The following is an 11,516-nucleotide window of genomic DNA, read 5'->3' on the forward strand; positions in this document are numbered from 1 at the left end:
TGCTGCAGAGATCCCTTTGCTTCATGCCCACTTAAAAAAAAAAAAAAAAAAAAAAAAGCTAATCATTGGACTGCTTCATTAATCACCATTTATTTCACCATCATGTTTAGCCTCCTAGACTTGATATGAAGTATGTAATCAACAGTACACATGTAATATACATACTCCAAAAGAGGCATAGGAAAAGAAAAACAACCTGGCCAGGATGAGAATACCCATGATGTTTAAATAGTGACTTAATTTGATGTGTGTCCTGCTCACATTCCTATATCTACATAATTCATATTACCAGAAAAAATCATTTTTTGATGAACACTGAAATCTACTGGCGATTCTCCAAAACGCACTGTGGCTTTTATGAAGCTGTTGATATACCTAGCATAACGCAGACCTGATCTTTCTTGGTAAAACATTTAACTTGTGCAAGGAGTGCATTCAGTATATTTTCTACTTATGTGATGCAGCTTGTCTATTTTCAAGGAGGGAGTCCCACAGTAAAATGCACCATTAACGCTGGGCAAGTCTCCTGCACTTTCATAGAGTAGCAAGGTGCGTACCCAAACCCAATATGTGGGATTACATACATATTCAGATAAACATTTGTTTTTCCAAGGACAAGTACAATTAATGCATCATTTGAGGGCAACTATTAACAAAATGTGATACTCATTCATAAGTAACATGGTAGTTGGTATTGATGCAATGTAACATGAAGCTCATAAAGCATTTCATTTTCAGGACCAAAGGAATTGTAGCACTATGGATCATCAGAATTTCTTGGGGTCTAGTGGTTGTAGAAAGAAAAATATAAAGGCAGGCATTTTTAAAACCCAGATTACCTTGTAGAAATATCACCAAAATGAACCAATGACCATGAATTTTCATTTAAAAGGTTAAACCTAATTGATTGTTGACTTTCTAAAATCAGATGTCAATTGGTAACCTTAAGTAATTAAGTAACTATATTTGTTGGTAATCATAGCATGCTGAAACTTGTGAGAATTTTTACTTCCATTAGCTGCTCCATTATGTGTGTGATGTCACAGTTAGGCAAGACATTACCTTCCCTTTTACATGTAACTAGGAAAGGAGAGAAACCCCCTAAAAGGAGCAGTTCCTTCCAGGCACCATACAAAAAAATAAGTATGTATAGAAAGTAGTGGGCCTCCAGATCTAACCCACATTATTTTCAGCTCTGTGGACCCCTGCTTCCCGATATACCTACTGGAGCAGGTGCCACCAGTACTTCATGGAGGTTATAATTCCTATACATGTAAAACAAAAATGGGGAGCGTGGGCAGAGGAAAAAATTGTAAATAGGAAAAAAGCAGAAAACTTCATTTAAAATGTATATTTTACACATCTCCAATAATAGAAAATAAATACATTTTTTTTATTAGTTTGATTGGTAATTGTTACAAACGGTAAGACAAGAATGCACCTTCTGAATAGTGAGAACATAGTTTGCATCTTCTCAGTCATGTAGATATAGCCAAGAGCTTGATCAGCACAGTCACATGTTTACAGTGACACAGCGTGTACATTACCAAGCTCCTTCCAAATAACAAAGTGCTGTACTGTACATGTTAATGGAAGCTTAGATAAAAGTACTGTACCACCTATCTCCCGCTTTGAACGTAGCATCACAAATGTTAGGTTTTACATAGGCAGTATTTGTCATTGGTTTAAGCTAAAGATTTAAATATTTGTGGGACGAAAGACAGAAAATGTGCAACAAATGCTTAGTCTAAATAATATTGTATTCAACAATACTTACACATGGCATACAAACCAATGTAAATGTCTCTATTAATCCATCATCAGGCCTTTTGTGTATTATTGTTCAAGTTTTATGATATATTAATAAGAGAGGGCTTACTTACTATTGGAAGAAGTTGTGTGGTGTGGATACCTGCTCTACATTACAAGTAAACATTTGCCTGGAGGAGGGAACCTTACCATGGGAATCCCTGAGAAATTAGCTGCAATAAAGTCACAGTGTGCGCTATCCCCTCCCTTGTGTATTTAAAGCTAAACATGTAAATCATTAAACTAAAGCAAGCAAGGAATGTTAAAAACCAAGACCGTTCTTTAGAAAATAAATAGCTTTGGGTGTCAAATGTTTGAATTATAAACAATAAGGAACAGAAAGATGGCCAGCTATTATGTATTTAACTTCAGAAACTGGAATATTAAATGCAGGAGATACTACTGTAGTTCAAGCAGTTTAGCATTTGTTATATATTAAAGCTACAGTTCAGTCAATATCCTGCATGTGTGTTATTTTTAATAAATCAGTTCTGTAGTAAGAAAAAATACTTTTAGCATTTTCTGTTTTTAAAAAAACAACTTTGAAAGACCAATTTTCTTGTATTCTATTTTAACAACCATTTGCTAACGCACAGCCCCTTCATGTCCTGTCACAAGCCCTGGCACACCCCTTTGTCAGCCCTGCCCTCCCTCTAGCACATGTCAGTGCAGGAGTGCTCATGAATATTCATGAGCTTCCATTGACTGACAGAAGCAAATAAAAACATATGCCAGCTCTAATTATGTCACCAAATTTCGCCTATTAATACATGGAGAACGAATTGACCTGCAGTTATACAGTTCTTTAGGTAATTAGAGATTGCACACATGAAACTATTGAAGTAAAAAAATAAATTAAATTTTTTTTTTTAAAAAGACTGAACTGCAGCTTTAAGCTACACTTCGATTCACTCACATCCATAACATATTGTCACAACCAAGTTGTGCAAAGTTGTCATGCGCTTAGTTGAGCGTGGCAAATATCACCTATGTCGATTCTGCAAAACTCAGTTCGATGCAGGTGCCAATGGCAAATTTAACGAGCGCTGAAAAGTCAATGGGCTTTATATCTCCAATTACTTTCACTTCCTAAATTTGGTCAAACTTATTAAAAAAATTATAATAATTGGCCATTACGGCAGAACTTTCGGCACCAAATGATCGATCAAAAGGAGAGTCTTAGGAAGTTCACACATTTATAGTCACAACAATAATGAAAGTAACAGAGCAAAATGCATACCAAAGAGTATCTAATGAACGAGACACCCAGACAGTCACCCTCCGATTCGAGGTGTACTTACACTCAACTAATGTTAGTTGCATTTTCAATTTATACTAAAAGTCAGTTATGAACATACAATCAATGAATGTCCTTTTACAAATAAAAAAAGTTATTTAAAGTAAAGATGCTGGGGAAGTGGGGATGATGAATACACTCCAAAAAAGTTTGCTGTGGTGCATTATAATATTTTCTGCCTACATTTGTGTTTTTTAAATTTTTATATATACACGATGCAGACTTGGCAGAGTTTCTATGATACCAGTAAAAAGTGAATTTGATACATCTTCTATTGACACTGCCTGAAAGGCTGATACACAAGGGACAACAATTGGGTACAACGTGCCTTTATAATATGGACGTTAAGAGCCTCAAGATGAAAACAAGTTCATTTTGTGTTGATTTTGCTCATAATAGCCTTAATGCATCACTCACTTTCAGGGGTGGCTCTTACATTTTTACAATCAAATAGGTTAAAAAAAATAAATTGACAAAGGAATCTCAGAAATTGTCATTACATATTATGAAGTGAACCTTTATTAATGTAATATACGGTTTTATGTTCCAGACTATTACATGCATACGGTATCATTCGTTATAAGCCTCTTCCCTTCCGCTCTGCAATGGTTGCTGTCCAAGGATCTGAAATTGCATCATGTTACAAAAAATCAACTATGGGACATGCACGTTGCTATGATGTAAGCTGTATGTTGCCAAGTGTAAATTGTACTATCACTGACACTAAACAAAAATAAAAGCAGTAGAAATTACTACAGATTGTGTGAAATATCAGCCCCTGTAAAGATTATGCAGATATACCCAACACAAGCAATATTCATTAACGTGCCAATCGGAATGGTTTCTCTTGTTTATAAAATAATATACTTACCTTAAAACTAAATACATTAAAAACAGCAAACATTTAAAAACAAAAAACAAATGAGCATGCTCCTTGAGACTGACCTTTCATATAAATGGCTGTCAATTACATTTGTCAGACATGGCACTCAAGACAAGAATACGTTTTTAAAAAAAGGTTTTAAAACGTGCGTCTCCATAGTAACCAAATGCTTTGGAGTATTTGTAACATCTTCTAATCTGTTCTGTGACAACACTGTTTGTAAACTACTCAACATGCAGGGAGATGTTCACCCAGAGTCTCTTGTTGATTTTGTGTTTGACGAATGTGTCTACCTCCGCCAACATAAATCAAACACCTACTGTAGTACCAGACATTAAAACACATCATTACATTTAGTTTACTCCGGTCCTAGGTAGGACTTTATTTGGGCAATACGGGAAAATGATAGTAATATCTTGACAATAAAACATTCCTTTATCATGGTGGTATCGCAGTCATGGGAGTAATTGATGTCTTAGGGATGACATGACGTTTAGGAGGTTATGGCTTTCATAAAGGAATGTAAACTGCACCATTCATCAACAAATAATCCCTGTTTGTCACCGTTCTTAGTATCCATACCTCAATCTCTGATTTCAGGGACAGGATAAAGTATGGGCGATTTATTTATTTTAAAAACATATTGAACTCTAAATCAAGTGTGTTTAAATGTATTCCAAAAAGTTAATGTCTTTCCTACCGTGCAGACATTTATCGAGATAATTATCACACTAAATGTGTTCATATCGTTATCATGGGTAATATTATTGACCAACCTAGGTATGACAGGCTGCCCACCTTACTATTTAGAGAAATGACTTCCTTTCACAGTAGCAATGATCCTGCAGCAGGTATTGAATGTTTGATTTGCATTCTAAAAACAAATCTATTAACAGTATTTCGATTCCCTCCTTTGCAGGAAATGCTGCTGGTGTCCCATTGCAGCTGTAGAGGACCAATAGACATAACTTTTGCATGCAGCCAGCAGCAGTGTGGGTGGTTAAGGGACAGAGCTCTGTAGCCGAAATAAAAACACTATTTGTTCCATATTCTGTCTCAGCAGCATGCAAATTGAGGGTTTTTTATGGGATATGCTATGATGCATTTTAGGAAATGGAGCGAAACAATCTTGGCAGCAGGTGTGACATTTAGAGAACAGACAGCTTTATGTAGAGTACAATGGGTAAAAGGTCTGCAAAACGAGTTACATGTCTGTTCCCAAAGCAAGGCTCAATTTCACCAAACATTCTCTCTTTAGCACTGAAGGGCTTGAACCAAGAACGACTAACTAATTTAATGCATGAATTGCCTGTAGGCATGCAACACATTGCAAAGCAATGTTACAGACACCCCTAGCAGTGGAGGGGATAAATTGGATAGAAAGGTAAACAGCGCAACTAGTTGGAGTTCTTCTTAAAGCAGGCCTCCATAATGCACACAAATTTTAGTCCATTCAGGTTACCAAACTAATTTAAAACCAGCACATCTGAGAACGTATGTGGGGTCAAATAGCAGATCAACCTACAGCTCCGATAAGCCCAGCGCTTCCTCCATACACCAGTCACAATAAAATACCTCATTCATGTTCCACCTCTTGCCCTATATTTTAGACATGAAAAACCTTTCTGAAGAGTTGAATAATGCTGCTGTGCTCCTTCTGCTCTTTTCTTGAAGAGTTCAATATGAAATACAACCAGTTTTTTTCTGGGGGGGTTTTAAATGACACCTAGGGTGCAGAACAGCAGCTTGCTACATGTCAATAAGGCTGCGGCCATAGTGGGGGAGAAGGTGGCGGAGGCGTGCGCGCGATCACAGTGCCTTAAGGCAATGATCGCAGCCATAGACCATGCATGAGACAGCACAAGGGGGCGCGAGGAATCAGTAAAATTTGATTCCACGGTGCAACGGCCAGGTCATGTGAGCCAGCTCCGTGACATCACGGTCACGCCCCATGTCGCGTCTACCCTGACCAGAGAACGCTGGAGCTAGAAAAGCGGGTGACGTCACACACACAAGGGTGCGTCACCATGGGCCCAGCCTTACAGTTACATGCCTGTTCTCACTTCTGTAAGAAAATGAAGATAAACTTAACACTGGTTCTGCATCAATGTTAAAGCATTGTGCAGGCCTAAGAATTTTAAGATTTTTCGGACTTCTACTTCCGGGGTGTCCTTGATACTTCATTTGTATCTCCTGCGAGGCTAAAACGTTAGCTCATTTCTTGGAAATCTGGCGATTTGAAGTAAGCGTAAGCTCATTAACAATTGATATGGCTTACAAATCAAATTACTCGGCAGAAGTAAAGGGACGCCTAATAAAGTGCACAGGCCTCAGCTGTCTATTGACCCACCTGTCTCAAATCTTCACAAAAGGGAAAAATCAATAAAAAAAATAATAAGACAAAACAAACAAATCTGAGAGTGGGAATGTCCTTTTTTTATTTTGCCATAAATACTGCCTCTTCGTGGCTTATGAAAACCAAACATTTCAACTTATCTTAAAAATCTGACTTTGGAAAAACAATAAAAAAGTCAACACAATGACTGATCTTGGAACAAGTTTCAAATGGTTATCAATACAGCTAAATAATTTAGAGCTCCACCATGAAGGCAGAATGGGACAATTCCCTGTAGGTGGTTCGCCACCTGCATTAGCCCAAGATCCACGTTTTTACCCCAGGATCCAACGATCCCCTGCATTACCTTATTAGGGCTAAGATGCCCTTGTATTACCCCAGATTCCTCTGCACTACCTTAATATTAGAGTTAGGGTGACGACACAAAGAAAAATGGTGATGGCAAAGGGTCCCGTAGAAATTAAACTGTACAGGCGGTAGTGTATATCAGCAAAATGGCCATGTAATAGTCCGCATGAGGATCAGTATGACCTGACTGTGACCCCTATCATCCCCCAAATAACAACACACACACACGTTTACACAGGAACAAAAACCATACAAAAATAACCTCCCCATATGTGCCATTACCTACAGATGTAGCAGACTATTACACTGGTTAATGCACAAAATAACATGTCCTCTACTTAAGCATTGTTTACAATAGCACTAGTTGCATAATGTGCCATAGTTATGTGGGTGCAATAATGTCTGCGACATCGGAGATTAACCCCAAATACTAGGAAGGTTTATGATGGTAATTAAACAAATTCCTTATGATGTGTACCTTCAGAAAGTATGTACTTTCATGGGGGTATTTTTATGCTAATACCAGTTTTTACCTTGTCAATGAGGGTATGCACCTTTAATATTCAGCCCAATAAAATTAGCAACTAGTCTTGATATTGGTCTATATTGACCCCAAAAATATACATAAATTCATTGTATACAAAAGAGAACTAAGAGCAGTAAAATACAATCTTCATTTTAACGAAATGACATTTGTTAGATAAGTCTGGGACAAAAGTTGGCCTTTTTTTAGGTGACATTTTATCTTGACCCAATATGCAATACATTCAAGACCGCTGGAAAGTTTAACTTGTGCCGAGAAAATGATCTACATATTTCATAGGTACATATAAAGTATCTCACAGAAATCATGTTTAAACAAATATAGCAAAAGTATGACTGTGCCCGGTCATGCAGGTGGCAACTACCCACGAATGGGTAAAATAACGGAATGATACCTAATGCCTTGTAACAGAAATTGTCATGATAAAAAGAAATGCTTTACAGGTTCATCCAGTAAGAAAAATGAGAGAAGACTAAACTGAGGTTCAACGCACTGGCCCCTCAATTATAACATCCTAAAACAGCTGCATCCTGTGGGTATTCATCTACAGTACAGTACCTCCTTTCCTGTATCTTTGTAATCAATAATAAAGGCAGAAAGATGTGGGCAGCAGATTGTGACTTATCCACACATCCTTGTCAAGAGAGCAAACATGCACTGGTACTTCCCACTGCCCTACAAAGACAATAAAAACGTATTTTTAGAAAGAAAGAAATCACCCCTGTCAAGGTGTTCTTTACTATGTGGTGATGGCATGCCCCACCACTCATGATTCATCAAAGATCACAGATGACATGGCTTACAAGACGCCTTGTCATGATTACAACTCGTATACTTTTGACATAAATCATTAGTTGGGTATCAAAATATGCGCACATACACAACATACAGATATACTCCCACATTTCTATATACAGATATACTCCCACATTTCTATAAACAGTACAGCAATACACAGGTAACCTGCACACGCCTCCTCCCACACAATCCTACTACATGATAATGCCTGTGTATGGATCTCCCTCCCCATGCATTCATCGCTGGCACAACAGCTCCTAACGTGAGAGGCTTACAGCCCTCCCTCATTGTGACGTCACGAAGGTCCCCCAAGCCAAGCTTTGTGAGGTCACAGAGGGTCCCAATCTGGTGGAGAGGAGGAGAGTGTGGGAGGCAGTTACAGTGACCCTTGTCAGAAGGTCCCACACAGCATTAAAGGAGAGCTTGATTAAACCAGAGACATCAACAGTATGATGAAATGGGGGGGGGGAACAAACTATAAACTGAAGACACGCAGCCCCCCCTCTTCCTGTAAGGAAATCAGAGACGGTCCCCAAAGCACAGCCCTTCGCATTTAAACTCGCGTTTACATGGAAACAATGTCTCACCTCATCACACCACTTCCGACCTCACAAAAACACTACAGCATGTTGCCAGGATATAGACATATAGGCAAATACATGAGGCCAACCCCCACAAGGGCCTATCCAGCAGGATCTGAGGCAGGGAACAAGTCCATACAGGAAACCAACCAACAATCACCCCTGGGGAGGGAACAACGAACCAGACAGGAGCCCCTCAGGGATGTCTTCCTGTGAATATGATGTTGCCCTCCTTGCTGCCTCATGCCACAGACACCAGAGCCCCCCTCCCCGCCACTTATGGGGGGACCCCCCCTGTGCCATGCAGGGAGAGCCGGATACATGGGCAGGGCGGCCTCCCACAGCCGGGTCACCGCAGTGCTGCTACACGGCAGAGGTTACAATAAAGGAGACACAGATATGGTGTCCTGTGTGACCCACCTGTGTGTGCGGCCACAGATCCTCCTCTCCGTCCGGAGCAGGAAGCAGCAGCTCCCCGCGGCCTCTTCACATCAACCCGGGAGGGCACCGACCTGTCCCGGGATCCCCTCCGGTAACCTAACGGGCAAAGTGCCGTTGATCGGTTAGGCTTTGTATCTCCTCTGGTCAGCGGTTACAGACCCTGCTGCACTCCTATTTGTACACACACACACACACACACACACACACACATATATATATATATATAGTAGATGTACAATACTATATATATACATACACATATATTGGTGTTGTTGTGTCCGCAGCTTTCCCAGGCGCGGGCGGGTTCCTGTCAGTGCCGGTGTGTGGTGCGGGGGGGAGGGGGTCGCACACAGGAGGGGGGGGTCGCACACAGGAGGGGGGGTCGCACACAGGGGGAAAGGGGTTCCTGTCAGTGCCGGTGTGTGGTGCGAGGGGGGGGGTCGCACACAGGAGGGGGGTCGCACACAGGAGGGGGGGTCGCACACAGGAGGGGGGTCGCACACAGGGGGAGGGGGATCCTGTCAGTGCCGGTGTGTGGTGCGAGGGGGGGGGTCGCACACAGGAGGGGGGGTCGCACACAGGGGGAGGGGGTTCCTGTCAGTGCCGGTGTGTGGTGCGAGGAGGGGGTCGCACACAGGGGGAGGGGGTTCCTGTCAGTGCCGGTGTGTGGTGCGAGGGGGGGGGGGTCGCACACAGAAGGGGGTCGCACACAGGGGGAGGGGGTTCCTGTCAGTGCCGGCTCCCGTGTGTTGCGGGGGGGGAGGGGGTCGCACACGGGGCCGGGTCGCTGTTCCTTTGCGGTACTGAATGTAAAGATGGCCAGAGGAGGAGAGACCTCACTCACACACAGGAGGAGGAGGAGGGAGATGTTCCGTGTCAGAGGGGAACTCGCAGAGGAAACCGCCCCCTCAGACACGCGGCCCCGCCTCTTCCGCGGCCGGGCGGGGAGGAGGGGGGGGAGTGAGACAGAGAGTGAGGATAACCGCAGTCAGACCACTCCTCCCCGCCTCCAGGCAGTGACGGACTTGGCGCCTCCTCCCTCTCCCTCCTCCCACCAGAGGGCGACAGGAGGTGGGAAGGAGCTGAGCAACGTGCGCGTGCGTGCGTGCGACCACCCTCAAGCCCCTCCTCTTTCACAAGCCGGCGGACCCAATTACAAGCCTCAGCCTATTAGAACAAGGGGACGGGACTAGAGGGGGCGTGGCTATAGAGGAGAATGAATGGAACAAGAGAGAGAGAGAGAAAAAGTTGATCTTTCGTTTTGTTTTATAATTTCAAGCGTTCTGATTCTGCAGCCGCGCGCTTTCCCGCGCTCCCACCCGCGGGACGGCGGCGCGCAGAGCTAATGGGCGGCTGAGTGAAAAGAGAACACCGTGGATTGGTTAGAATGGGTTGTCAATCACAGGGATTCCCTTGAGAGGGAGAGGGCGGTTAGTGGAAGCGGCTTCAGCTCGTGGGAACCGAGGGCGTCCAATCAGATGGCCACCAGTATGGTCACCTCATAGTGGGCGGGGCCTCCGATTCTGACGTCTAGGCGCGTCATTGTCTAGGAGCTCATGAGTTGAACTGTGTAATGTTGTAGCTGCGAGTGTAGAACGGGGTGTGATGGAACCAGACAAGACCCGCTGTGTTCTAACGGCCTGTGACGTCACGGTACACTTGGCACGGTTTTGTTCTTTGAAGTCCTTTACATTTTAACCTGCACTAAAACTGCTTACAAAAACCAGAGCTCATCAATTACGAGTGATAGAAGTAAAAAGAGAGGTTGTATGTCAAACTAATATGAAGTGAGACATTTTTGATAACCCATGTACCATGTAGTAGCACTTGCTGGCTTTTGTGAATAAAGAAGGTTTAATGCGAGTAGAATCTATGCACAGACATATTTGTTATTGTACTGATAGCTCAAATTTACAATGGCTGTATCTGTCCAGGAGAAAGGTAGACTAGTGGTAGGTTGTGATGCCTTTAAAGCTGCAGTTCCGTCTTTTTTTTTTTTTTTTTTTACTGCAATAGTTTCATGTGGGCAATCTCTAATTACCTAAAGAACTGCATAGCTGCCGGTCAATTGGTTATCCGTATATTGATCGGCAAAGTTTGGCGACATCTTTAAATATGGGGAATGTAAATCGTTGCTATAGGAACAAGCATGCTTGTTAAAATTATTTTAAAAAAACACACATGCAGGATATTGCCTGAACTGCAGCTTCAAGAGACCAACATTAGGGGTTTTTGAAACCATGTGGGTTTCTTCTACAAGGCTATATACCAGGGCTCTTCATGTTCAGAAAACATTTAGGAGTAGAAGGGTCATAAGCTTATTGCAAAGTAATTTTAGATGGTTTTTAAAATGTAGACAAATATACTTCAAACATTTGTAAGCATGTGTAAGATGTAACATATGTAGCCGGGTCCCCCTTTCCCTCCTTACCTCCGCTGCGGGTGTGGAGAAGGGGGAG

At 42.1% G+C, this 11,516-nt stretch overlaps 1 protein-coding gene across 21 annotated transcripts in view; it reads right to left on the reverse strand.

Moving 5' to 3' along the window:
• CSNK1G3 (casein kinase 1 gamma 3) overlaps positions 1 to 10,124 on the reverse strand; it is a 143,551-nt gene extending 133,427 nt beyond the window's left edge. For 7 of the 21 annotated variants that reach the window (XM_075600821.1, XM_075600793.1, XM_075600775.1 and 4 more), the window contains exon 1: positions 9,037 to 9,895. The gene's annotated coding sequence lies outside the window, so the exon portion shown is untranslated. The other 14 variants (XM_075600765.1, XM_075600811.1, XM_075600784.1 and 11 more) reach the window with 11 other exon arrangements.
• Between the last annotated feature and the right edge of the window lie 1,392 nt (positions 10,125 to 11,516).

Source organism: Ascaphus truei, chromosome 1 (genome assembly GCF_040206685.1).
Source record: "Ascaphus truei isolate aAscTru1 chromosome 1, aAscTru1.hap1, whole genome shotgun sequence".
In the NCBI taxonomy this organism is placed as follows: domain Eukaryota; kingdom Metazoa; phylum Chordata; class Amphibia; order Anura; family Ascaphidae; genus Ascaphus; species Ascaphus truei.